The sequence below is a fragment of the Lissotriton vulgaris genome, chromosome 2_2, assembly GCF_964263255.1.
Source record: "Lissotriton vulgaris chromosome 2_2, aLisVul1.2, whole genome shotgun sequence".
In the NCBI taxonomy this organism is placed as follows: Eukaryota; Metazoa; Chordata; class Amphibia; order Caudata; family Salamandridae; genus Lissotriton; species Lissotriton vulgaris.
The window spans coordinates 6,292,332-6,319,844 of record NC_141688.1 but is presented as its reverse complement, the minus strand read 5'-3'; positions in this window follow the sequence as shown (position 1 = coordinate 6,319,844).

Sequence of the window (27,513 nt, the reverse complement as noted above, 5' to 3'; positions counted from 1 at the left end):
TTGCATATGGCAATGTCTGAACTGGGGTGGCAGAGTGGGCTAAAGAACAGTGATGGATTAAACCCAGATTAGTTGACTGGGATGAGTGCTTGTATTGTCAACGCTCCGTCCAGCATTTCCTTTGGTTTTTCTTTGTTCGCCATAAGTTGGCAGGGTATGCTCAGATGTGAGTCCCTTGCTCACTTTGCCACTGGATTCAAGCAAGCCGGGCTGAAGACAGCTGAAATGCCAGAAACCGGTTCTCGGTAGCTTGTTTCCGGTCCAGGGAAGGCATGTCTTGGCAGTTCGGGCTGGACTGTTCCCATGAGGCACAGGGTCAGACTGATTTGCATATGGCAATGTCTGAACTGGGGTGGCAGAGTGGGCTAAAGAATAGTGATGGATTAAACCCAGATTAGTTGACTGGGGTGAGTGCTTGTATTGTCAACCCTCCCTCCAGCATTTCCTTTGTTTTTTCTTTGTTTGCCATAAGTTGGCAGGGTATGCTCAGTTGTGAGTCCCTTGCTCACTTTGCCACTGGATTCAAGCAAGCCGGGCTGAAGATGGCTGAAATGCCAGAAACCGGTCCTCGGTAGCTTGTTTCCTGTCCAGGGAAGGCATGGCTTGGCAGTTCGGGCTGGACTGTTCCCCTGAGGCACAGGGTTAGACTGACTTGCATATGGCCATGTCTGAACTGGGGTGGCAGAGTGGGCTAAAGAACGGTGATGGACTAAACCCAGATCAGTTGACTGGGGGTGAGTGCTTGTATTGTTAATGCTCCGTCCATCATTTCCTTTGGTTTTTCCTTGTTCGCCATAAGTTGGCAGGGTATGCTCAGACGTGAGTCCCCTGCTCACTTTGCCACTGGATTCAAGCAAGCCGGGCTGAAGACAGCTGAAATGCCAGAAACCGGTTCTCGGTAGCTTGTTTCCGGTCCAGGGAAGGCATGTCTTGGCAGTTCGGGCTGGACTGTTCCCATGAGGCACAGGGTCAGACTGATTTGCATATGGCAATGTCTGAACTGGGGTGGCAGAGTGGGCTAAAGAATAGTGATGGATTAAACCCAGATTAGTTGACTGGGGTGAGTGCTTGTATTGTCAACGCTCCCTCCAGCATTTCCTTTGTTTTTTCTTTGTTTGCCATAAGTTGGCAGGGTATGCTCAGTTGTGAGTCCCTTGCTCACTTTGCCACTGGATTCAAGCAAGCCGGGCTGAAGATGGCTGAAATGCCAGAAACCGGTCCTCAGTAGCTTGTTTCCTGTCCAGGGAAGGCATGGCTTGGCAGTTCGGGCTGGACTGTTCCCCTGAGGCACAGGGTTAGACTGACTTGCATATGGCCATGTCTGAACTGGGGTGGCAGAGTGGGCTAAAGAACGGTGATGGACTAAACCCAGATCAGTTGACTGGGGGTGAGTGCTTGTATTGTTAATGCTCCGTCCATCATTTCCTTTGGTTTTTCCTTGTTCGCCATAAGTTGGCAGGGTATGCTCAGACGTGAGTCCCCTGCTCACTTTGCCACTGGATTCAAGCAAGCCGGGCTGAAGACGGCTGAAATGCCAGAAACCGGTCCTCGGTAGCTTGTTTCCGGTCCAGGGAAGGCATGGCTTGGCAGTTCGGGCTGGACTGTTCCCATGAGGCACATGGTCAGACTGATCTGCATATGGCCATGTCTGAACTGGGGTGACAGAGTGGGCTAAAGAACGGTGATGGATTAAACCCAGATCAGTTGACTGGGGGTGAGTGCTTGTATTGTCAATGCTCCGTCCATCATTTCCTTTGGTTTTTCGTTGTTCGCCATAAGTTGGCAGGGTATGCTCAGACGTGAGTCCCTTGCTCACTTTGCCACTGGATTCAAGCAAGCCAGGCTGAAGACGGCTGATATGACAGACACCGGTCTGCTGTAGCTTGTTTCCGGTCCAGGGAAGGCATGGCTTGGCAGTTCGGGCTGAACTGTTCCAATGAGGAACAGGGTCAGAATGATTTGCATATGGCCATATCTGAACTCAGGTGGCAGAGTCGGCTAAAGAACGGTGATGGATTAAACCCGGATCAGTGGACTGGGGGTGAGTGCTTGTATTGTCAACGCTCCGTCCATCATTTCCTTTGGTTTTTCTTTGTTCACCATAAGTTCGCAGGGTATGCTCAGACGTGAGTCCCTTGCTCACTTTGCCACTGGATTCAAGCAAGCCGGGCTGAAGACTGCTGAAATGCCAGAAACTGGTCCTCTGTAGCTTGTTTCCGGTCCAGGGAAGGCATCGCTTGGCAGTTCGGGCTGGACTGTTCCCATGAGGCACAGGGTCAGACTGATTTGCATATGGCAATGTCTGAACTGGGGTGGCAGATTGGGCTATAGAACGGTGATGGATTAAACCCAGATCAGTTGACTGGGGTGAGTGTTTGTATTGTCAACGCTCCGTCCATCATTTCCATTGGTTCTTCTTTGTTCGCCATAAGTTGGCAGGGTATGCTCAGACGTGAGTCCCTTGCTCACTTTGCCACTGGATTCAAGCAAGCCGGGCTGAAGACGGCTGAAATGCCAGAAACCGGTCCTCAGTAGCTTGTCGGTCCAGGGAAGGCATGGCTTGGCAGTTTGGGCTGGACTGTTCCCATGAGGGACTGGGTCAGACTGATTTGCATATGGCCATGTCTGAACTGGGGTGGCAGAGTGGGCTAAAGAATGGTAATGGATTAAACCCAGATCAGTTGACTGGGGGTGAGTGCTTGTATTGTCAATGCTTCGTCCATCATTTTCTTTGGTTTTCCCTTGTTTGCCATAAGTTGGCAGGGTATACTCAGACGTGAGTCCCTTGCTCACTTTGCCACTGGATTCAAGCAAGCCGGGCTGAAGACGGCTGAAATGCCAGAAACCGGTGCTCGGTAGCTTGTTTCCGGTCCAGGGAAGGCATGGCTTGGCAGTTCGGGCTGGACTGTTCCCATGAGGCACAGGGTCAGACTGATTTGCATATGGCCATGTCTGAACTGGAGTGGCAGAGTGGGCTAAAGAACGGTGATGGGTTAAACCCAGATAAGTTGACTGGGGGTGAGTGCTTGTATTGTCAACGCTCCGTCCTTCATTTCCTTTGGTTTTTCTTTGTTCGCCATAAGTTGGCAGGGTATGCTCAGACGTGAGTCCCTTGCTCACTTTGCCACTGGATTCAAGCAAGCCGGGCTGAAGACGGCTGAAATGCCAGAAACCGGTCCTCGGTAGCTTGTTTCCGGTCCAGGGAAGGCATGTCTTGGCAGTTAGGGCTGGACTGTTCCCATGAGGCACAGGGTCAGACTGATTTGCATATGGCAATGTCTGAACTGGGGTGGCAGAGTGGGCTAAAGAACAGTGATGGATTAAACCCAGATTAGTTGACTGGGATGAGTGCTTGTATTGTCAACGCTCCGTCCAGCATTTCCTTTGGTTTTTCTTTGTTCGCCATAATTTGGCAGGGTATGCTCAGATGTGAGTCCCTTGCTCACTTTGCCACTGGATTCAAGCAAGCCGGGCTGAAGACAGCTGAAATGCCAGAAACCGGTTCTCGGTAGCTTGTTTCCGGTCCAGGGAAGGCATGTCTTGGCAGTTCGGGCTGGACTGTTCCCATGAGGCACAGGGTCAGACTGATTTGCATGTGGCAATGTCTGAACTGGGGTGGCAGAGTGGGCTAAAGAATAGTGATGGATTAAACCCAGATTAGTTGACTGGGGTGAGTGCTTGTATTGTCAACGCTCCCTCCAGCATTTCCTTTGTTTTTTCTTTGTTTGCCATAAGTTGGCAGGGTATGCTCAGTTGTGAGTCCCTTGCTCACTTTGCCACTGGATTCAAGCAAGCCGGGCTGAAGATGGCTGAAATGCCAGAAACCGGTCCTCGGTAGCTTGTTTCCTGTCCAGGGAAGGCATGGCTTGGCAGTTCGGGCTGGACTGTTCCCCTGAGGCACAGTGTTAGACTGACTTGCATATGGCCATGTCTGAACTGGGGTGGCAGAGTGGGCTAAAGAACGGTGATGGACTAAACCCAGATCAGTTGACTGGGGGTGAGTGCTTGTATTGTTAATGCTCCGTCCATCATTTCTTTTGGTTTTTCCTTGTTCGCCATAAGTTGGCAGGGTATGCTCAGACGTGAGTCCCCTGCTCACTTTGCCACTGGATTCAAGCAAGCCGGGCTGAAGACAGCTGAAATGCCAGAAACCGGTTCTCGGTAGCTTGTTTCCGGTCCAGGGAAGGCATGTCTTGGCAGTTCGGGCTGGACTGTTCCCATGAGGCACAGGGTCAGACTGATTTGCATATGGCAATGTCTGAACTGGGGTGGCAGAGTGGGCTAAAGAATAGTGATGGATTAAACCCAGATTAGTTGACTGGGGTGAGTGCTTGTATTGTCAACGCTCCCTCCAGCATTTCCTTTGTTTTTTCTTTGTTTGCCATAAGTTGGCAGGGTATGCTCAGTTGTGAGTCCCTTGCTCACTTTGCCACTGGATTCAAGCAAGCCGGGCTGAATATGGCTGAAATGCCAGAAACCGGTCCTCGGTAGCTTGTTTCCTGTCCAGGGAAGGCATGGCTTGGCAGTTCGGGCTGGACTGTTCCCCTGAGGCACAGGGTTAGACTGACTTGCATATGGCCATGTCTGAACTGGGGTGGCAGAGTGGGCTAAAGAACGGTGATGGACTAAACCCAGATCAGTTGACTGGGGGTGAGTGCTTGTATTGTTAATGCTCCGTCCATCATTTCCTTTGGTTTTTCCTTGTTCGCCATAAGTTGGCAGGGTATGCTCAGACGTGAGTCCCCTGCTCACTTTGCCACTGGATTCAAGCAAGCCGGGCTGAAGACGGCTGAAATGCCAGAAACCGGTCCTCGGTAGCTTGTTTCCGGTCCAGGGAAGGCATGGCTTGGCAGTTCGGGCTGGACTGTTCCCATGAGGCACATGGTCAGACTGATCTGCATATGGCCATGTCTGAACTGGGGTGACAGAGTGGGCTAAAGAACGGTGATGGATTAAACCCAGATCAGTTGACTGGGGGTGAGTGCTTGTATTGTCAATGCTCCGTCCATCATTTCCTTTGGTTTTTCGTTGTTCGCCATAAGTTGGCAGGGTATGCTCAGACGTGAGTCCCTTGCTCACTTTGCCACTGGATTCAAGCAAGCCGGGCTGAAGACGGCTGAAATGCCAGAAACCGGTCCTTAGTAGCTTGTTGTCGGTCCAGGGAAGGCATGGCTTGGCAGTTTGGGCTGGACTGTTCCCATGAGGGACTGGGTCAGACTGATTTGCATATGGCCATGTCTGAACTGGGGTGGCAGAGTGGGCTAAAGAATGGTAATGGATTAAACCCAGATCAGTTGACTGGGGGTGAGTGCTTGTATTGTCAATGCTTCGTCCATCATTTTCTTTGGTTTTCCCTTGTTTGCCATAAGTTGGCTGGGTATGCTCAGACGTGAGTCCCTTGCTCACTTTGCCACTGGATTCAAGCAAGCCGGGCTGAAGACGGCTGAAATGCCAGAAACCGGTGCTCGGTAGCTTGTTTCCGGTCCAGGGAAGGCATGGCTTGGCAGTTCGGGCTGGACTGTTCCCATGAGGCACAGGGTCAGACTGATTTGCATATGGCCATGTCTGAACTGGAGTGGCAGAGTGGGCTAAAGAACGGTGATGGGTTAAACCCAGATAAGTTGACTGGGGGTGAGTGCTTGTATTGTCAACGCTCCGTCCTTCATTTCCTTTGGTTTTTCTTTGTTCGCCATAAGTTGGCAGGGTATGCTCAGACGTGAGTCCCTTGCTCACTTTGCCACTGGATTCAAGCAAGCCGGGCTGAAGACGGCTGAAATGCCAGAAACCGGTCCTCGGTAGGTTGTTTCCGGTCCAGGGAAGGCATGGCTTGGCAGTTCGGGCTGGACTGTTTCCATGAGGCACAGGGTCAGACTGATTTGCTTATGGCCATGTCTAAACTGCGGTGGCAGAGTGGGCTAAAGAACGGTGATGGATTAAACCCAGATCAGTTGACTGGGGGTGAGTGCTTTTATTGTCAAAGCTCCGTCCATCATGTCCTTTAGTTTTTCTTTGTTCACCATAAGTTGGCAGGATATGCTCAGACGTGAGCCCCTTGCTCACTTTGCCACTGGATTCAAGCAAGCCGGGCTGAAGAAAGATGAAATGCCAGAAACCGGTCCTCGGTAGCTTGTTTCCTGTCCAGTGTTGGCATGGCTTGGCAGTTCGGGCTGGACTGTTCCCATGAGGCACAGGGTCAGACTGACTTGCATATTGGCATGTCTGAACTGGTTTGGCAGAGTGGGCTAAAGAACCATGATGGATTAAACCCAGATCAGTTGTGGAGTTCTGGACTTTTTGGTTCCGTCCAGAGGTGTCAGGGAACAACACCCAAAGACTTCGGAGTTCCACCTGCCTTGGTGCGCAAATGAACAGAAACACGGGCTTCTCGATGGTGGCGTCAAAGACCAAAGGTTTATTACTGCAGGGACACAGAAGTCACAGAAACTACGCATGGGCAGTGTCTAGGAGCCTGTTCAATTTGTACAAAGAGGGTTGCTCCTTATATACTAGTTTTTGGCCTTCAGGCGAATTCTTTACATGTTGGTACATTCCCAAAACCTTTGTGTTACAAACAATAAATATTTGGCGTACACAGGAACTGTTGATAAAATCTGTTACGAAACATCTACGAAGAGGGGTTCCCACTAGTTCATCACAATCCTTTGTCAATATTGCATTCAAGAGCCGGACCGCCTCATCGTAAACTTCGTTACCTCCCCCTAATAAAGATTCAGAAAGAAAGGAACGGAGCCAGGTGTGGAAGATAGAAAAGCGGGATAAGAGATGTTTGTGGGTCGTAAATGGGCAAGGCTACCGGCTTCGGCCGCCTAATCATGATCGGGACAATGGACACGAGAACCAGTTCAGGTGGGCTGGCCTCGGGCAGAGGAGGCAGCCTTTGCCGAGTCATGTAGCTATAGCGTGATCTGGTTTAAGGTGCACGTGTCATGAAAGAGGTGAATCTCCGGCTAAGGCTACGTGTCCTTAATCGAAATGAAGTGATCAGAGGTTATTGCATATGTGAGGGCAAGAAACACAAAATGGCGGCCATGATCTAAGATGGATGCCGTGGGTAGATCAGAAATGTGTTCATAACAGGAGTGCTCTTGTTCGTATCGTAGCGAAAACACCAGGATATGCTAAATGGATCATTTGCGGTTCGCTGATACCAATATTATGTATTTCCGACAAATTTGAATACACGGGTTCAAATCGTCACGGAACCTCAGACCCTCCTTTTGCCCTTACATAGGCAATTACTCAGTCTATGTCAGAGTCTAGTTCTATACTCATCAGGTCAGTGACATGCTGTTGTATCATCATCCTTTCTCGTGCCTTTTCTCCAACTGCAGGTGGTTTCCTAAAACAGGTTGCAGCACAAAGACTACACAAAGCGGGACCACACTGGATAATCAGGCAGCATGAGAATAGGAATACTAAGATGACACCGATGACCATTAGAACCTTCCATCCCCACGCTGAGATCAGAGTCCAAAACCACTCCATGAAGGACCAGTTTCCCTTGTCTACGTGTATAGAGTCGGAAATCTTGTGTAGCTTAGAGATCGCCTCATAGACTGTTGGAGCATTATTAGGAATAAAGACACAGCAGCTCGATTGGATCATTCTACATACCCCACCTCGGTCTGCAAGGATAACGTCTAGAACCATACGGTTTTGCAACGTCATGAGTCTATCCGCCTGAAGCTCGGGTGTCAAATTGCTAAGGGCACCAGCAGTTTCGGTAATAGTAGATTCAACTACCCGTGTTAGCTGACGTATGTTTCTACTATTGGCCATAGGCCCCCAGAACGGAAGGAAGCCTTTGAAAAAGTCTCCAGCTTCCTGACCAGCAGTATCTTCCTTGCTGAAGACACCTCTTGCTACTCTGGTTCTGTGGTAGTCAGATGAAGCAGTGTAGGTCGGAGGCAACAATCGAGCAATATAACATGAACCTGAAAAGTCAGCAGGTAACCATGTATATGCCCGGTCTCGACAGATGAAGTAGGTACCCCTAGCAGTAAGGAAGGCAGGGGAAGAGCTAGCCGGAAACACATAAGTCTCAACGCACTCACTCCTCCCTAGCTGAGCTCTTGGATTTCTCCCATTACCTTGCAGACAGACCTGACCTCGGTGAGGTACGACCCAGATTGGAGTTGAGCTTTTACGCTTGCTTTCTCCTAAACTAAGGCGATACTCTGAAGTATTCCAACTTAAATACACTCGCAGTTCGTCTCTAGGGTATGATGGAGTATTATTGACATCCTTGATCATGTCAATAATTCCCTGGACTAAAGCTTTGTTGGCAGAGTTATATTTAGTGGAACGTGGTGGACGTGGAGGATAGGTTTCAAGGGCATAAGCAAAGATGGTTTGAAGGGCCTGAAATGATCCATTGTAGCTGAAAGGCAAAACCAGATAAGGTATACCTTTATCCATAGTGTGGGGTATCAAGCCACACACCCAGCAGTCTGTAGTGTTAACTACCAGTTGGTGTTGGTGCAAGAGCTGTACAAAAGTGTTGTTAATGAACTCTGAGCGTCGGGCTTGCTCATGTTCGGGAAACGAGTGAAAAGAGTGTATAGAGGAAACATTAGTAATAGCAGGATCAAGGGGAGGTACTGTAGTTACTGGTACATAAATTAAACTTATCCCAAAAACAATTCCACCCACCAACGTTATCAAAACAATTAGAAATGTAATGGCACATTGCATCAAAAAGCATTTGCTATGAAGAATTCTGTAAAGTCTGTTTCTGCGAACGTAAATCACATTTTCTCGTTGCAGCGCAGGAAGCTCCATCTTCTACAATCCGCTCGCGACCACTGATGATGTGTACGTAGATGAAAATGCCTCTATCAGCCCTGGGAGTTCCCAGAACCAACAGAAAGATCGACCTTGTGTCAGACCCCTGCAAATTCAACTAGGCACACAGCCACGACCCTACGGCTACCCAGACGGCAAGGCAATTCAAAAATAACAAAACAATAGCAAACTTCCTGGCTGAAGGCAAAAGTTCAAAATTTCAAAATATCAAATATGCAGTTGCCTGCTTTATTTGTCCATATTACGTTTTCTTAAATTATATCTCTGCTTCGCAGGTACTGTCTGATCGGCAAATAGCGTTTCACTGGTAGCTGTTGCAGTGTTCAAGTTCGCAGATGGCAGAGTTTCTTCTGATGCAGGAGACAAATGTTCAGTGTTCAAAGGAGTCTTTTCAAGAGGAGAGTCAGAGCTTGGAGTGTCAGTGATCAATTCGGCATCGCTGAAAGGGATGAACTTTGGAGTGTTTTCAAATTCGGAGGAACCAATTCCCTTCTTCACCCAGTCATCGTAAGGAAGCGGCAAAGGGACACGCTTAACATGGGACGCGTGCACCCAGTGCTTGCGTCCAGCTACACGAACTGCCGTCCTCGTTGCGAGAAGGACTTGGAAGGGGCCGACGAATCTCGGCTGAAGGTTCTTCGTCCTCGCGAAGTTCCTGATGACTACGAGATCTCCTGGTTTCAGCTGATGCCCTGGACTCTCCGGAGGCTTTGGTAAAGCATCGAAAACCTGTTGATGAATAAGACTCAATTTAGCAGTCAAGTCGTAAAGGTAGTCTATCAACATAGGATATTCTAGGGAACAGAATTCTTTAGGCCTTGGCACACCCCAGATATTTGCCGGGCGGCCAAAGACTATTTCGTAAGGGCTAAGCCCCACTCTAGAATGTACAGTTGCTCTCGTTGATAACAAAGCCAAAGGAAGTGCGTCTGGCCAGGCTAAACCTGTGGATGCCTGTATTTTAGCTAATTTCAGCTTGAGGGTGCCATTGTAACCCTCCACTTCCCCGAAAGCTGGAAACACGCCGAACTCAGCGCTCTACTCAAGAAACCAACAGCGGACCCCACCGACCTCAAGAACTACCGCCCCATCTCGCTTCTCCCGTTTCCAGCCAAAGTCATCGAGAAGACCGTCAACAAGCAGATGGCCGCCTTCCTCGAGACGAACGGATCCCTCGACCCCTCACAGTCCGGCTTCCGAGCCAAACACAGCACCGAGACCGCCCTCATCGCCGCCACCGATGACATCCGAGCCCTGATGGACAATGGAGAAACAGCGGCCCTCATCCTCCTAGACCTCTCCGCGGCATTCGACACGGTCTGCCACCGCACCCTAATACGGCGCCTCAGCAACATCGGAATCCGGGACAAGGCGCTGGAATGGATCATCTCCTTCCTCGACGGAAGAACACAGCGAGTCCGCCTACCACCGTACAAGTCAGAGGCCTCCGAAGTCATCTGCGGCGTCCCCCAAGGATCATCACTGAGCCCCACCCTCTTCAACGTCTACATGAGCCCCCTCGCGGCCATCGTACGCAAACACCACCTCAGCATCATCTCCTACGCCGACGACACCCAGCTGATCCTCTCCCTGACCAACAACCCCGCCGCCGCCAGAGCCAACCTGCACGAAGGGATGAAAGAGGTAGCCGAGTGGATGACGACCAGCCGCCTGAAACTGAACTCGGACAAGACGGAGGTCCTCATCCTGGGCTCTTCACCCTCCGCCTGGGACGACTCCTGGTGGCCTCCCGCCCTGGGCACCGCACCCAAACCGACAGACCATGCACGAAACCTGGGCTTCATCCTGGACTCCTCCCTCTCCATGACCAGACAAGTCAACAGCGTCTCCTCGGCTTGCTTCAACATCCTACGCATGCTACGGAAGATCTTCTGGTGGATCCCCTCAGAGACCAGGAAGACCGTCACCCAGGCCCTCGTCACCAGCCGACTAGACTACGGCAACGCCCTCTACGCCGGGACCACCGCCAAGCTCCAGAAGAGACTCCAGCGGATCCAAAACGCCTCAGCCAGACTCATCCTCGACATCCCACGGTCCAGCCACATCTCCGGACATCTGAGAGACCTTCACTGGCTCCCCATCAACAAGAGAATCACCTTCCGCCTCCTCACCCACGCACACAAAGCCCTACACGACCAAGGCCCGAGCTACCTCAACAGCCGAGTCAACTTCTACGCTCCCAAACGCCACCTCCGATCAGCCAACCACGCCCTCGCCGCCGTCCCCCGCATCCGAAGAGCGACTACAGGAGGAAGGTCCTTCTCCTACCTGGCCGCCAAGACCTGGAACTCCCTCCCGTCCGACCTGCGCCTAACCCAAGACCACCTCTCCTTCAGGAAGAAGCTGAAGACCTGGCTGTTCGAGCAGTAGCGGCACCCCCCCTCCCCAGCGCCTTGAGACCCTACGGGTATGTAGCGCGCTTTACAAGTGTCACTGATTGATTGATTGATTAAACCAGCTGACTGGGGGTGATTTGCACTGTGGAACTTCTGTTTCAAACCTAGGCCGGCACACACACTCTGCATAACTTTCCCTACAAACTCACTTCCGTTATCTGACCATACAACCCGCGGCATTCCATATCTAGGGAAATATTCTTTGAGAAGAATCTTGGCAGTTGATAGGGCAGTATTGTCCTTTAGTGGGTATGCTTCGATCCACCTGGAAAAAGCACAGACTACCACCAGGACATATTTTAAATTATTACAGCGATCCATGTGAATGAAGTCTAACTGAATCACTTCAAAGGGGCAGGAAGGAGGAGCGAAGTGACCAGCAGGAGTTGGAGTTCCCTTGCCAGGATTATGCATCAGGCATACCATACAATTTTTCACCACTCTCTCTGCACACTTACTGATTCCATCATTCTTCCAGACTGGAGCCAACATCTTACAGATACCTTTAGAACTTATATGCGCTACTCCATGCGCCATTGTCACCACTGCAAGCACATACGCATCAGGCAACATCCAACGCTGCTGTTCTGTCAAATCAATCCAACACCCATTCGAATCTAACTTGCCCGTACTTTCTCTCCATACACGTTTCTCTTCCTCAGTTGCTTCCTTCTGAATCTCTTTCACACTTTCCATTGTATCCTCACACATTCCAGATTCAGCAATCCATCTTGCAGACGTTGCAACATACATTCTGCTCATCATGTCTCTACCTGTCTGTTTAGCGGTCTCATCAGCAAAAGCATTCCCGCGACCTACATCATCCGTGATTGCTTTATGAGCACTGCACTTCACAATCGCAACTTCAGTCGGCAAGGTTAGAGATTCCAACAAGTCGTTAACTAGCTGACCATGTTGAATCTTAGTCCCATGGGACGTAATGAAACCTCTTTCTCTCCACAAACGGCCAAAACTATGGGCCACGCCAAATGCGTACTGACTATCTGTAAAAACATTCACTCTCTTTCCCTTAGCTAAAACACACGCTCTCGTTAGAGCTATTAATTCTGCAGCTTGGGCAGAATTCTGACTCACTCTTGCAGTCTCCACAATCGTTTTCAAAGTCATTACTGCATAGGCAGCCGTCACATCACCATTCTCCAATTTAAAACATGACCCATCCACATACAGCGTACCATCTGGATCGGGTAATGGAGTATCCCTCAAGTCAATGCGCCCTTTTGTCTCTTCCTCCGTTTTAAAACAACAATCATGTGGCTCGGAATCACTCGACTCTTGATTAGCCGGCAACAACGTTGCTGGATTCAATACATTACATCTTTTAATCTGAATATGACTCGCTAGTAATGTCAGCTCGTAACCAGATAGTCTCGCACTAGTAAGGTGTTGTGTCTTGGTTCGGTTCATGAGTGTGTCCACTGCATGAGGAACCATGACCACTAGCATGTTATTCATCACCAAACCAGCAGACTGTCGAATGGAAGCCGCAGCTGCCGCTGTAGCTCTCAAACAACTAGGCAATGCTCTAGCTACCGGATCCAATGTTGATGAAAAATACGCACAAGGGCGTTGTTTATCACCAAATTTCTGTGTCAGAACACTCAACGCGCAACCTTCTCTCTCATGAACATAGAGCGTGAATGGCTTACTGTAATCGGGTGTACCTAATACAGGAGCTGAACACAAGGCTTTTCGTAATTCAGTAAAACTCTCTTGACATTCATCAGACCATGGCACCGGACTCGGAACATTTTTCCCAGTCAAAGCTACCAATGGCTTCGCTAAAAGAGAAAAATTTGGAATCCACTGCCTACAGTAAGAGGTAATACCTAAAAAGGCACGTACTTCTCTCTGTGTGCGTGGAACACTCATTTGCGTAATTGCTTTTATTCTCTCTGGGGTCAACTTCCTTCCCTCCTTTGACAAGAGATGACCTAGGTAGGTCACTTCTTGGCAGCAGTATTGCATCTTAGAAGGTGATACCTTGTGATTCAAATTAGACAAGTGATGTAATAACGAAACTGTAGCTGCTTTGCAAGTTTCCTTGTCATCGGCAGCCACTAAAAGATCATCTACATACTGTACTAGGGCGGAACCTGGAGGAAGGACAAAGGAATCTAACTGGCTTTTTAATGCTTGACTATAAATAGATGGGCTCTCACAGTAGCCCTGTGGAGCGCGTTTAAATCTGAAACTGCGACCTCCTAGACAGAAGCCAAAAATATCTCTGCTTTCCTCAGCTATCGGAATACTGAAAAAGGCATTCTTTAAGTCGATGACTGAGAACCAAGTAGCTGTAGCAGGAATCAGTGTTAACAAGGCAGTAATGTCGGGAATCACAGGAAACTGTGGGACGACAATCTTATTAACTTCTCTGAGGTCGATGACAAACCTATATACTGGAGGCTTTGTGGGATCAGTTCGTTTCAAAATTGGTAATACAGGACTATTACAAACATTTCCTCTAGTTTCTTCAACCACACCTTTCTTAATCAAATCTTGCACAATTAATAAAAGTGCTGGTTCACCTTCACTGGAAATTTTGTATTGTGGAATTCTTGGGAATCTCACATTTGCTTTCAAAGTTACTACATATGGTGGTATTTCTAAAAGGCCTACATCATTAGGACCAGTCGCCCAAAGAGAATCAGGGAGTGAACGCAGCTCTGGTGGAAGTGCATCCATTGACAAGTACATCGGAGAGGTGATTCTTTTACCCAATGTAAGCTGTACCCCTTCCGGAGAACAGTACAATGTCGCATATAGTCGTTTTAACAAATCTAAACCAAGCAGGTTTTCATTACAACCCGTCGTCAAAATCAAGGGTGCTTTCAATTGACATGGTCCAACAGAAATAGACAAAGGACCAGATATGGGGTTGTAAACAGGGGCGCCTGAAAAACCTACAGAAACATTTTTTGAGCCAGACAAAGGTGCGCCAGGGAGTCTCGCATGAATGATAGAACTTTTTGCGGCACCAGTATCCAACAGAAACGGTTCGACTACACCTGATGTTGCTACTGCGACATAAGGCCCACTCTGATCTACTGGAACTGATACTACTCCCTCTCTTTGTCCATGGCTGTCCTAGTACCCATTTTGCTGAAATCCCTCATCCGCTTCACAATAGTCTTCAACAAGATATTGTTGAGATCTATTCTGCTGGGCAGACTGTCCATTTCTCTGATCAAAGTGATTGGAAGGGCGATCATTTGTCTGTGGAGGCATAGTACCTCGCCCTCGACCTCTAGAATTCTGCACAAAACCACCACGACCTCTCTGAGCTGCTGCTGCATTATTTTGCGCTAAAATCGGACATTCATTTTTGTAGTGACCCTCTTTCTTACAATACGCACACTGGTTCCACTGATATTGAGGCCTCTGCGAACTATAATCTGTCCTCTGATACGAACCCTGTTGCATATTAGATTGATTCGCGCGAGGCGGATACGCCTGTTGCAAAAGGACTTTAGTCTTTAAATCTTTCGTTTTCTTGTCTGATTTCTCCTTTTCCTCTTTATCCCTGTTTTCGTAGTACTGTGCAGTCGCAAGTATTTGCGCAGTTGTGGATACAGCCCACGCACTCTCTGAATCCTTTAATTTATTGCATAATTCAGGTAACAAATTATGCACAAACTTATCGACAAACAGTCTCTGTCCTCCTTCAGTGCTCATATCCTGACCACTATGATCTACAAAAGTCTCTTCGAACCTCGTGAAGAAGTCGGAGACACTTTCGTCTTTCTTTTGCTTGCATGCGGATAACTTGTCCCAATTAACACGCAATGCGGGCATCAGAGTTTTCATTAGATCGATTATTCTACCTGGAAGGTTAGCAATTAAGGGTTCGGGTTTTGCACCACCTACTTGCTGACCATCTGCTGCAGTGATAGCTGCCCAATCACCACCTAAGGCAACTTGATGATCCTCTCTACGAATTTTAGCCCAGACTGGTTGAGGAACTACATTTCCGAACAACATATCAATGTCTGCTAAGTTCATTATACAAGCCTCAACTGTCTGTGTTAATTCCTTGTAATATCCAGCAGGATTCTTACGCGGATCTGGTAAGGCCTGTTTCACTGCTAGCACTTCAGCTCGCTTCCACGGAATGTGTATCCACACTCTCTGGAATTGCGCCAGAGCGGCTACAATACCAGCAACATTGTCAGCTTGCACAGCTTCGCGCCAAATTGGAGGAACCTCCCTCATTGGATATTGGCGACTCAGCTTCGTCTTACCTTTCTCTAAATCTCTCGGTGAACGAAGAGATGGATCATTCCTAAAACTTAAGATCAGTTCCATTGCTTCTTCTATATTTTCACCCACTAACATACCAGCAGCAAACTCTTTCTGAACCTTGATCAAGTCTTCTAAATTCGATTCAATATCATCTTCTTCCATCTCCTCACGTAACAACGAGCACATCTCATCAAAGACGTACCGTTGCGTTGGTTCCTTCCACTGCATAAATGTTTCTAGTACATCTCTCGTACTATATCTCCTACTCTTCGAAATCCACCTGAGAGCCGTGGATCTAAAATTCCCCGTTCCTCAATGCTTGGATATTGACTACGTCTCTGAACAGAGTCGGAAGTAGGAGTCTTAATTAAAGTTTTATAGAAAGGAGACAGTATATTAGACACAGAATCAGTGATTCTTCGACGCACAGAAAGTGGAGTCAACACACTCGCGGACGTGGAAAACACAGTGGAAGTAGGAACAGATAGCGAGGCAGTAGGAGTATCGAGAAAAATAGTTTGTGAAGTAGTAGGTGTAAGCGAGACAGATACAGGTATAGAAGTCGGCAATCCAGAAAGGGGAGGAGGAGCCGTAGGAACAGTCACATTAACCACAGGGGGTACAGGAACTTGATTCTGAGGGGCAGGAGCAGGAATACCAGGTTGTCCAGCAACCGGCAATTGAACATTTGGTACAAGTGGAGCCGTAGCACCTTGTGCATACGGTGGAGGTGACCGTAACAGATAAGACAAAAGAGGATCGTTTTCCGAATCCTCCAGTATCTTAGTCGTTTTCGATGGCAAGGCAGGGTAGCACTTGTCGATCGCTAAATTATGCTCTCTAATGGCCACCTCTATAGCCTTCTCACACTCGTTATCTTGCAGCTGTTTAGTTGCTTGCTCTAGAGTCAACTCTTCTTTCTCTTTCTGTTCTTTCTTAAATTTCTTCATCTCTCTCTGTTTGGATTCTTTTCGCCAGTAACGGAAAGAATCAAACATTGCCGGCCAGGCTTTCTTCCTAAACAATTTCGCTTCTAAATTATCAAGAATTTCGGGTTCAAAACTACCATGCAGTGGCCAACTAAGGACACCGTCTTTCTTGGTGTAGCGGACCCACACCTCATTATAGGATATAGGACCCACACCATGTTTACAATATAAGTCATAAAGGGGAGTCCCAATCGGAGGAACCAGACATGAGTCCTCCAATCGTGAGTCGCTGTTGCAACTGAAGCACGACAACATACAATTTCTCTGACTTACCATTTTTCAGTCAGGAACACAAGACAAACAAAACACAAAACAATTATGTGCACTTGAACCGAGAACTTAGGCCTACCAAAACGAACTAATGTATCGATACCCAAACTGAACCAAATAGATTATCGTAACCAGAACAACCAATGATAATCTTACGAAACTAAACCAAACTAAGAACCAAAAAGGATTATAACAACCCTTACGAAGTAACCAACTAGCAATCACTAAATACTTAACTGAGGCACTGAAGACGTCACCAAGGAGAAACCCGTCACGTTTCGCTGTAGTAAGGGCTGCACCTCGGGTCCAAGACAGGGCGACGGTCAAGGCAACGGCCCACTGCAGCCGTCCTGAACGGGAACCCTCGTGGAAGAGAACTTCGGGCCACTTTTGCGATATGCCGGGATCGATGAAGCGGGGCGCCTCCCTCAGGAATCTTCACACGAAGCTTCTCGAACTCTTCAGGCTTTTGGACCGGTACCGAATGACGTCGCCCCACGTTGGGCGCCAATTGGAGTTCTGGACTTTTTGGTTCCGTCCAGAGGTGTCAGGGAACAACACCCAAAGACTCCGGAGTTCCACCTGCCTTGGTGCGCAAATGAACAGAAACACGGGCTTCTCGATGGTGGCGTCAAAGACCAAAGGTTTATTACTGCAGGGACACAGAAGTCACAGAAACTACGCATGGGCAGTGTCTAGGAGCCTGTTCAATTTGTACAAAGAGGGTTGCTCCTTATATACTAGTTTTTGGCCTTCAGGCGAATTCTTTACATGTTGGTACATTCCCAAAACCTTTGTGTTACAAACAATAAATATTTGGCGTACACAGGAACTGTTGATAAAATCTGTTACGAAACATCTACGAAGAGGGGTTCCCACTAGTTCATCACAATCCTTTGTCAATATTGCATTCAAGAGCCGGACCGCCTCATCGTAAACTTCGTTACCTCCCCCTAATAAAGATTCAGAAAGAAAGGAACGGAGCCAGGTGTGGAAGATAGAAAAGCGGGATAAGAGATGTTTGTGGGTCGTAAATGGGCAAGGCTACCGGCTTCGGCCGCCTAATCATGATCGGGACAATGGACACGAGAACCAGTTCAGGTGGGCTGGCCTCGGGCAGAGGAGGCAGCCTTTGCCGAGTCATGTAGCTATAGCGTGATCTGGTTTAAGGTGCACGTGTCATGAAAGAGGTGAATCTCCGGCTAAGGCTACGTGTCCTTAATCGAAATGAAGTGATCAGAGGTTATTGCATATGTGAGGGCAAGAAACACAAAATGGCGGCCATGATCTAAGATGGATGCCGTGGGTAGATCAGAAATGTGTTCATAACAGGAGTGCTCTTGTTCGTATCGTAGCGAAAACACCAGGATATGCTAAATGGATCATTTGCGGTTCGCTGATACCAATATTATGTATTTCCGACAAATTTGAATACACGGGTTCAAATCGTCACGGAACCTCAGTTGACTGGGGTGAGTGCTTGTATTGTCAACGCTCCTTCCATCATTACCTTTGGTTTTTCTTTGTTCGCCATAAGTTGGCAGGGTATGCTCAGACGTGAGTCCCTTGCTCACTTTGCCACTAGATTCAAGCAAGCCGGGCTGAAGATGGCTGAAATGCCAGAAACTGGTCCTCTGTAGCTTGTTTCCGGTCCAGGGAAGGCATGGCTTGGCAATTCGGGCTGGACTGTTCCCATGAGGCACATGGTCAGACTGATTTCCATCTGGCCATGTCCGAATTGGGGTGGCAGAGTTGGGCTAAATAATGGTGATGGATTAAACCCAGATCAGTTGACTGGGGGTGAGTGCTTGTATTGTCAACGCTCCGTCCATCATTTCCTTTGGTTTTTCCTGGTTCGCCATAAGTTGGCAGGGTATGCTCAGACGTAAGTCCCTTGCTCACTTTGCCACTGGATTCAAGCAGGTCGGGCTGAAGACGGCTGAAATGCCAGAAACCGGTCCTCGGTAGCTTGTTTCCGGGCCAGGGGAGGCATGGCTTGGCAGTTCGGGCTGGACTGTTCCCATGAGGCACAGGGTCAGACTGATTTGCATATGGCCATGTCTGAACTCGGGTGGCAGAGTGGGATAAAGAACCGTGATGGATTAAACCCAGATCAGTTGACTGGGGTAGAGTGCTTGTATTGTAAACACTCCTTCCATCATTTTCTTTGGTTTTTCTTTGTTCGCCATGAGTTCGCAGGGTATGCTCAGACGTGAGTCCCTTGCTCACTTTGCCAGTGGATTCAAGCAAGCCGGGCTGTAGACGGCTGAAAAGCACGAAACCGGTCCTCTGTGCTTGTTTTCGGTCCAGGGAAGGCATGGCTCGGCAATTCGGACTGGGCTGTTCCCATGAGGCACAGGGTCAGACTGATTTGCATATGGCCATGTCTGAACTGGGCTGGCAGAGTGGGCTAAAGAACGGTGATGGATTAAACCCAGATCAGTTGACTGGGGGTGAGTGCTTGTTTTGTCAACTCTCCGTCCATCATTTCCTTTGGTTTTTCTTTGTTCGTCATAAGTTGGCAGGGTATGCTCAGACGTGAGTCCCTTTCTCACTTTGCCACTTGATTCAAGCAAGCCGGGCTGAAGACGGCTGAAATACCAGAAACCGGTCCTCGGTAGCTTGTTACCGGTCCAGGGAAGGCATGGCTTAGCAGTTCGGGCTGGACTGTTCCCATGAGGCACAGGGTCTGACTGATTTGCATATGGCCATGTCTGAACTGGGGTGGCAGAGTGGGCTAAAGAACGGTGATGGATTAAACCCAGATCCAAAGCAGTGATAAGACGTCTGCAACTGGTGCAAAACGCTGCTGCCAGACTGCTTTGCAGAATCCCTAGATCCGCTAGGATCACCAAACATCTTAGGGACCTGCATTGGCTCAGGGTTGAAAACCGGATTCGTTTCAAAACCCTGAACTACTTATTTAAAATCAAAGCTGGCACTGCCCCCAAATACTTACAGGACCTCGCTAAGCCCTAACTCCCCAATCGCAGTCTTCGTTCATGCACAGCTGCGAACTTTGCGGTGCCGAGCTTCAAACGGGCTAGAATGGGCGGGAGATCCTTTTCCTATCTGGGCCCAATTCTGTGGAACACATTGCCCATTCATATTCGCAAGGAGGAAAGCTATATGAAATTCAGAAAAAGCGTAAAAACCTGGTTGTTCGACAAATAAGTGCTTGACTATTCTCTATCCAGTTGTGTTTTGTGTTTTGCTGGTCCGGCGCCGGGAAACCCTTTGTGGGTAGCTGTGCGCCTTACAAGTGTTATAAAATAACAAATAAATAAAATAAAAGTTGACTGGGGGTGAGTGCTTGTATTGTCAACGCTCCGTCCATCATTTCCTTTGGTTTTTCTTTGTTCGCCATAAGTTCGCAGGGTATGCTCTGACGTGAGTCCCTTGCTCACTTTGCCACTGGATTCAAGCAAGCCGGGCTGAAGACTGCTGAAATGCCAGAAACTGGTCCTCTGTAGCTTTTTTCCGGTCCAGGGAAGGCATCGCTTGGCAGTTCGGGCTGGACTGTTCCCATGAGGCACATGGTCAGACTGATCTGCATATGGCCATGTCTGAACTGGGGTGACAGAGTGGGCTAAAGAACGGTGATGGATTAAACCCAGATCAGTTGACTGGGGGTGAGTGCTTGTATTGTCAATGCTCCGTCCATCATTTCCTTCGGTTTTTCTCTGTTCGCCATAAGTTGGCCGGGTATGCTCAGACGTGAGTCCCTTGCTCACTTTGCCACTGGATTCAAGCAAGCCGGGCTGAAGACGGGAGAAATGCCAGAAACCTGTCCTCGGTAGCTTGTTTCCGGTCCGGGGAAGGCATGTCTTGGCAGTTCGGGCTGGACTGTTCCCATGAAGCACAGGGTCAGACTGATTTGCATATGGCAATGTCCGAACTGGGGTGGCAGATTGGGCTAAAGAACGGTGATGGATTACACCCGGATCAGTTGACTGGGGTGAGTGTTTGTATTGTCAACGCTCCGTCCAGCATTTCCTCTGGTTTTTCTTTGTTCGCCATAAGTTGGCAGGGTATGCTCAGACGTGAGTCCCTTGCTCACTTTGCCACTGGATTCAAGCAAGCCGGGCTGAAGGTGGCTGAAATGCCAGAAACCGGTCCTCGGTAGCTTGTTACCTGTCCAGGGAAGGCATGGTTTGGCAGTTCGGGCTGGACTGTTCTCATGAGGCACAGGGTCACACTGATTTGCATATGGCCCTTTCTGAACTCAGGTGGCAGAGTGGGCTAAAGAACGGTGATGGATTAAAACAAGATCAGTTGGCTGGGGGTGAGTGCTTGTATTGTCAACGCTCCGTCCATCATTTCCATTGGTTTTTCTTTGTTCGCCATAAGTTGGCAGGGGTTGCTCAGACGTGAGTCCCTTGCTCACTTTGCCATTGGATTCAAGCAAGCCGGGCTGAAGACGGCTGAAATGCCAGAAACCGGTCCTCGGTAGCTTGTTTTCAGTCCAGGGAAGGCATGGCTTGGCAGTTTGGGCTGGACTGTTCCCATGAGGGACTGGGTCAGACTGATTTGCATATGGCCATGTCTGAACTGGGGTGGCAGAGTGGGCTAAAGAATGGTAATGGATTAAACCCAGATCAGTTGACTGGGGGTGAGTGCTTGTATTGTCAATGCTTCGTCTATCATTTCCTTTGGTTTTCCCTTGTTTGCCATAAGTTGGCAGGGTATGCTCAGACGTGAGTCCCTTGCTCACTTTGCCACTGGATTCAAGCAAGCCGGGCTGAAGAAGGCTGAAATGCCAGAAACCGGTGCTCGGTAGCTTGTTTCCAGTCCAGGGAAGGCATGGCTTGGCAGTTCGGGCTGGACTGTTCCCATGAGGCACAGGGTCAGACTGATTTGCATATGGCCATGTCTGAACTTGAGTGGCAGAGTGGGCTAAAGAACGTTGATGGATTAAACCCAGATCAGTTGACTGGGGGTGAGTGCTTGTATTGTCAACGCTCCGTCCTTCATTTCCTTTGGTTTTTCTTTGTTCGCCCTAAGTTGGCAGGGTATGCTCAGACGTGAGTCCCTTGCTCACTTTGCCACTGGATTCAAGCAAGCCGGGCTGAAGACGGCTGAAATGCCAGAAACCGGTCCTCGGTAGCTTGTTTCCGGTCCAGGGAAGGCATGGCTTGGCAGTTCGGGCTGGACTGTTTCCATGAGGCACAGGGTCAGACTGATTTGCATATGGCCATGTCTAAACTGCGGTGGCAGAGTGGGCTAAAGAACGGTGATGGATTAAACCCAGATCAGTTGACTGGGGGTGATTGCTTGTATTGTCAACGCTCCGTCCATCATGTCCTTTACTTTTTCTTTGTTTGCCGTAAGTTGGCAGGATATGCTCAGACGTGAGTCCCTTGCTCACTTTGCCATTGGATTCAAGCAAGCCGGGCTGAAGACGGCTGAAATGCCAGAAACCGGTCCTCTGTAGCTTGTTTCCTGTCCAGGGTTGGCATAGCTTGGCAGTTCGGGCTGGACTGTTCCCATGAGGCACAGGGTCAGACTGACTTGCATATTGCCATGTCTGAACTGGTTTGGCAGAGTGGGCTAAAGAACCGTGATGGATTAAACCCAGATCAGTTGACTGGGGGTGAGTGCTTGTATTGGCAACGCTCCATCCATCATATCCTTTGGTTTTTCTTTGTTCGCCATAAGTTGGCAGGGTATGCTCAGACGTGAGTCCCTTGCTCACTTTGCCACTGGATTCAAGCAAGCCGGGCTGAAGACGGCTGAAATGCCAGAAACTGGTCCTCTGTAGCTTGTTTCCGGTCCAGGAAAGGCATGGCTTGGCAATTCGGGCTGGACTGTTCCCATGAGGCACATGGTCAGACTGATTTCCATATGGCCATGTCCGAATTGGGGTGGCAGAGTTGGGCTAAATAATGGTGATGGATTAAACCCAGATCAGTTGACTGGGGGTGAGTGCTTGTATTGTCAATGCTCCGTCCATCATTTCCTTTGGTTTTTCCTGGTTCGCCATAAGTTGGCAGGGTATGCTCAGACGTGAGTACTTTGCCCACTTTGCCACTGGATTCAAGCAGGCTGGGCTGAAGACGGCTGAAATGCCAGAAACCGGTCCTCGGTAGCTTGTTTCCGGGTCAGGGGAGGCATGGCTTGGCAGTTCGGGCTGGACTGTTCCCATGAGGCACAAGGTCAGACTGATTTGCATATGGCCATGTCTGAACTCGGGTGGCAGAGTGGGATAAAGAACCGTGATGGATTAAACCCAGATCAGTTGACTGGGGTAGAGTGCTTGTATTGTGAACACTCCTTCCATCATTTCCTTTGGTTTTTCTTTGTTCGCCATAAGTTTGCAGGGTGTGCTCAGACGTGAGTCCCTTGCTCACTTTGCCAGTGGATTCAAGCAAGCCGGGCTGTAGACGGCTGAAAAGCACGAAACCGGTCCTCTGTGCTTGTTTTCGGTCCAGGGAAGGCATGGCTTGGCAGTTCGGACTGAGCTGTTCCCATGAGGCACAGGGTCAGACTGATTTGCATATGGCCATGTCTGAACTGGGCTGGCAGAGTGGGCTAAAGAACGGTGATGGATTAAACCCAGATCAGTTGACTGGGGGTGAGTGCTTGTTTTGTCAACACTCCGTCCATCATTTCCTTTGGTTTTTCTTTGTTCGTCATAAGTTGGCAGGGTATGCTCAGACGTGAGTCCCTTGCTCACTTTGCCACTGGATTCAAGCAAGCCGGGCTGAAGACGGCTGAAATGCCAGAAACCGGTCCTCGGTAGCTTGTTACCTGTCCAGGGAAGGCATGGCTTAGCAGTTCCGGCCGGACTGTTCCCATGAGGCACAGGGTCTGACTGATTTGCATATGGCCATGTCTGAACTGGGGTGGCAGAGTGGGCTAAAGAACGGTGATGTATTAAACCCAGATCAGTTGACTGGGGGTGAGTGCTTGTATTGTCAACGCTCCTTCCATCATTTCCTTTGGTTTTTCTTTGTTCGCCATAAGTTGGCAGGGTATGCTCAGACGTGAGTCCATTGCTCACTTTGCCACTGGATTCAAGCAAGCCGGGCTGAAGACGGCTGAAATGCCAGAAACCGGTCCTCTGTAGCTTGATTCCGGTCCAGGGAAGGCATGGCTTGGCAATTCGGGCTGGACTGTTCCCATGAGGCACATGGTCAGACTGATTTGCATATGGCCATGTCCGAACTGGGGTGGCAGAGTTGGGCTAAATAATGTTGATGGATTAAACCCAGATCAGTTGACTGGGGGTGAGTGCTTGTATTGTCAACGCTCCGTCCATCATTTCCTTTGGTTTTTCCTTGTTCGCCAGAAGTTGGCAGCGTATGCTCAGACGTGAGTCCCTTGCTCACTTTGCCACTGGATTCAAGCAGGCCGGGCTGAAGACGTCTGAAATGCCAGAAACCGGTCCTCGGTAGCTTGTTTCCGGGCCAGGGAAGGCATGGCTTGGCAGTTCGGGCTGGACTGTTCCCATGAGGCACAGGGTCTGACTGATTTGCATATGGCCATGTCTGAACTGGGGTGGCAGAGTGGGCTAAAGAAAGGTGATGGATTAAACCCAGATCAGTTGACTGGGGGTGAGTGCTTGTATTGTCAACGCTCCTTTTATCATTTCCTTTGGTTTTTCTTTGTTCGCCATAAGTTGGCAGGGTATGCTCAGACGTGAGTCCATTGCTCACTTTGCCACTGGATTCAAGCAAGCCGGGCTGAAGACGGCTGAAATGCCAGAAACCGGTCCTTGGTAGCTTGTTTCCGGGCCAGGGAAGGCATAGCTTGGCAGTTCGGGCTGGACTGTTCCCATGAGGCACAGGGTCAGACTGATTGGCATATGGCCATGTCTGAACTCGGGTGGCAGAGTGGGATAAAGAACCGTGATTGATTAAACCCAGATCAGTTGACGTGGGTAGAGTGCTTGTATTGTAAACGCTCCTTCCATCATTTCCTTTGGTTTTTCCTTGTTCGCCATAAGTTGGCAGGGTATACTCAGACGTGAGTCCCTTGCTCACTTTGCCAGTGGATTCAAGCAAGCCGGGCTGTAGACGGCTGAAAAGCAAGAAACCGGTCCTCGGTAGCTTGTTTCCGGTCCAGGGAAGGCATGGCTTGGCAGTTCGGGCTGGGCTGTTCCCATGAGGCACAGGGTCAGACTGATTTGCATATGGCCATGTCTGAACTGGGCTGGCAGAGTGGGCTAAAGAACGGTGATGGATTAAACCCAGATCAGTTGACTGGGGGTGAGTGCTTGTATTGTCAACACTCCGTCCATCATTTCCTTTGGTTTTTCTTTGTTCGCCATAAGATCGCAGGGTATGCTCAGACGTGAGTCCCTTGCTCACTTTGCCAGTGGATTCAAGCAAGCCGGGCTGTAGACGGCTGAAAAGCATGAAACCGGTCCTCTGTGCTTGTTTCCGGTCCAGGGAAGGCATGGCTTGGCAGTTCGGACTGGGCTGTTCCCATTGGGCACAGGGTCAGACTGATTTGCATATGGCCATGTCTGAACTGGGCTGGCAGAGTGGGCTAAAGAACGGTGATGGATTAAACCCAGATCAGTTGACTGGGGGTGAGTGCTTGTATTGTCAACACTCCGTCCATCATTTCCTTTGGTTTTTCTTTGTTCGCCATAAGTTGGCAGGGTATGCTCAGACGTGAGTCCCTTGCTCACTTTGCCACTGGATTCAAGCAAGCCGGGCTGAAGACGGCTGAAATGCCAGAAACCGGTCCTCGGTAGCTTGTTACCGGTCCAGGGAAGGCATGGCTTAGCATTTCGGGCTGGACTGTTCCCATGAGGCACAGGGTCTGACTGATTTGCATATGGCCACGTCTGAACTGGGGTGGCAGAGTGGGCTAAAGAACGGTGATGGATTAAACCCAGATCAGTTGACTGGGGTGAGTGCTTGTATTGTCAACGCTCCGTCCATCATTTCCTTTGGTTTTTCCTTGTTCGCCATAAGTTGGCAGGGTATGCTCAGACGTGAGTCCCTTGCTCACTTTGCCACTGGATTCAATCAGGCCGGGCTGAAGACGGCTGAAATGCCAGAAACCGGTCATCGGTAGCTTGTTTCCGGGCCAGGGAAGGCATGGCTTGGCAGTTCGGGTTGGGCTGTTCCCATGAGGCACAGGGTCAGACTGATTTGCATATGGTCATGTCTGAACTGGGCTGGCAGAGTGGGCTAAAGAACGGTGATGGATTAAACCCAGATCAGTTGACTGGGGGTGATTGCTTGTATTGTCAACGCTCCTTCCATCATTTCCTTTGGTTTTTCTTTGTTCGCCATAAGTTGGCAGGGTATGCTCAGACATGAGTCCCTTGCTCACTTTGCCACTGGATTCAAGCAAGCTGGGCTGAAGATGGCTGAAATGCCAGAAACCAGTCCTCAGTAGCTTGTTTCCGGTCCAGGGAAGGCATGGCTTGGCAATTCGGGCTGCACTGTTTCCATGAGGCACATGGTCAGACTGATTTGCAAATGGCCTTGTCCGAACTGGGGTGGCAGAGTTGGGCTAAATAATGGTGATGGATTAAACCCAGATCAGTTTACTGGGAGTGAGTGCTTGTATTGTCAATGCTCCGTCCATCGTTTCCTTTGGTTTTTCCTTGTTCGCCATAAGTTGGCAGGGTATGCTCAGACGTGAGTCCCTTGCTCACTTTGCCACTGGATTCAAGCAAGCCGGGCTGAAGATGGCTGAAATGCCAGAAACCGGTCCTCGGTAGCTTGTTACCTGTCCAGGGAAGGCATTGTAGGAGAGTAGGGTCTGCTATCCTATGGTCACCCCAAATTTTTGCTTTTTGCTTCACTGGTTTATGACCTAATGTGGCTGTGGGCCTGCTAATCAGACCCACAGCCTGCTGTTCTCTCTCTAAATTACTGCCAATGCACTCTAGGTGCATTACGAATTGGAACTGGTTCACCTTATTGGCCCCTGTAACAGTGTACCCTAGGTACCCAGGGCATAGGTGTTTCCAAGGCCTACCAGGGGCTGCAGCATGTATTGTGCCACCCCTGGCCTGGCCTCCATATTTGACACAACTGGCTGATCACTCAGCTGGGGTAAGTTGGTGTATTCACCTCTTACTTAGATATAGTATCCCTATATCTAACCTTAAACTGGACACATATGTTCCTATCAGCCACTCCTATGGAAGGCCTCATCAATCCTGGAGGCAGAGTGCTTGGAAATATGTGAGATGGTGCTCTAGCATGAGCTGAGCCTGTATGCAGCTGTCGGGAACCACTCCCTAAGCTGTTCCGGGATATTGCCATACCATATACTCTTAAGTGCATTATAATCCTCGCGGTTATATGCTATCTTTGGTTTGGCTTTATCAAAACATGTCGAGTAAGGTGTCATACGAATTGGAATACTATCCCCTCAACAGTTCTGTCGACGGGGATAGCATTCCACCCTTCTAGAGGGACAAGACATGTGTGTAGCCTTAACCCAGGTTAAAGTTAACCAGAGCCTCAGCATCACAAAATGGATGCTGCCACCACAGACACAAGTCTGACCTCCAGCTGCTGGGAGTCCTTCCAGCGAGGGAGGCTTGGACAAAGGGTTTCCTGCCTTGGGAGGTGCGAGCACCACCCCAGACAGGGTTTTGTGTATTGGGTAGGACAGGGCTGAATAGATTGAGACATGCCCGGGGCACACAAGGTGTCCCCGTGCATAAGACAGTCCAAACCGGTCCTGGGACTTTCCAGACCCAGGCCTGGCAAGGAGCTGGACAAAGGAAAGGGGGTGTAACCGCCCCCCTTCCTGGTTCCATCCAGAGGAGG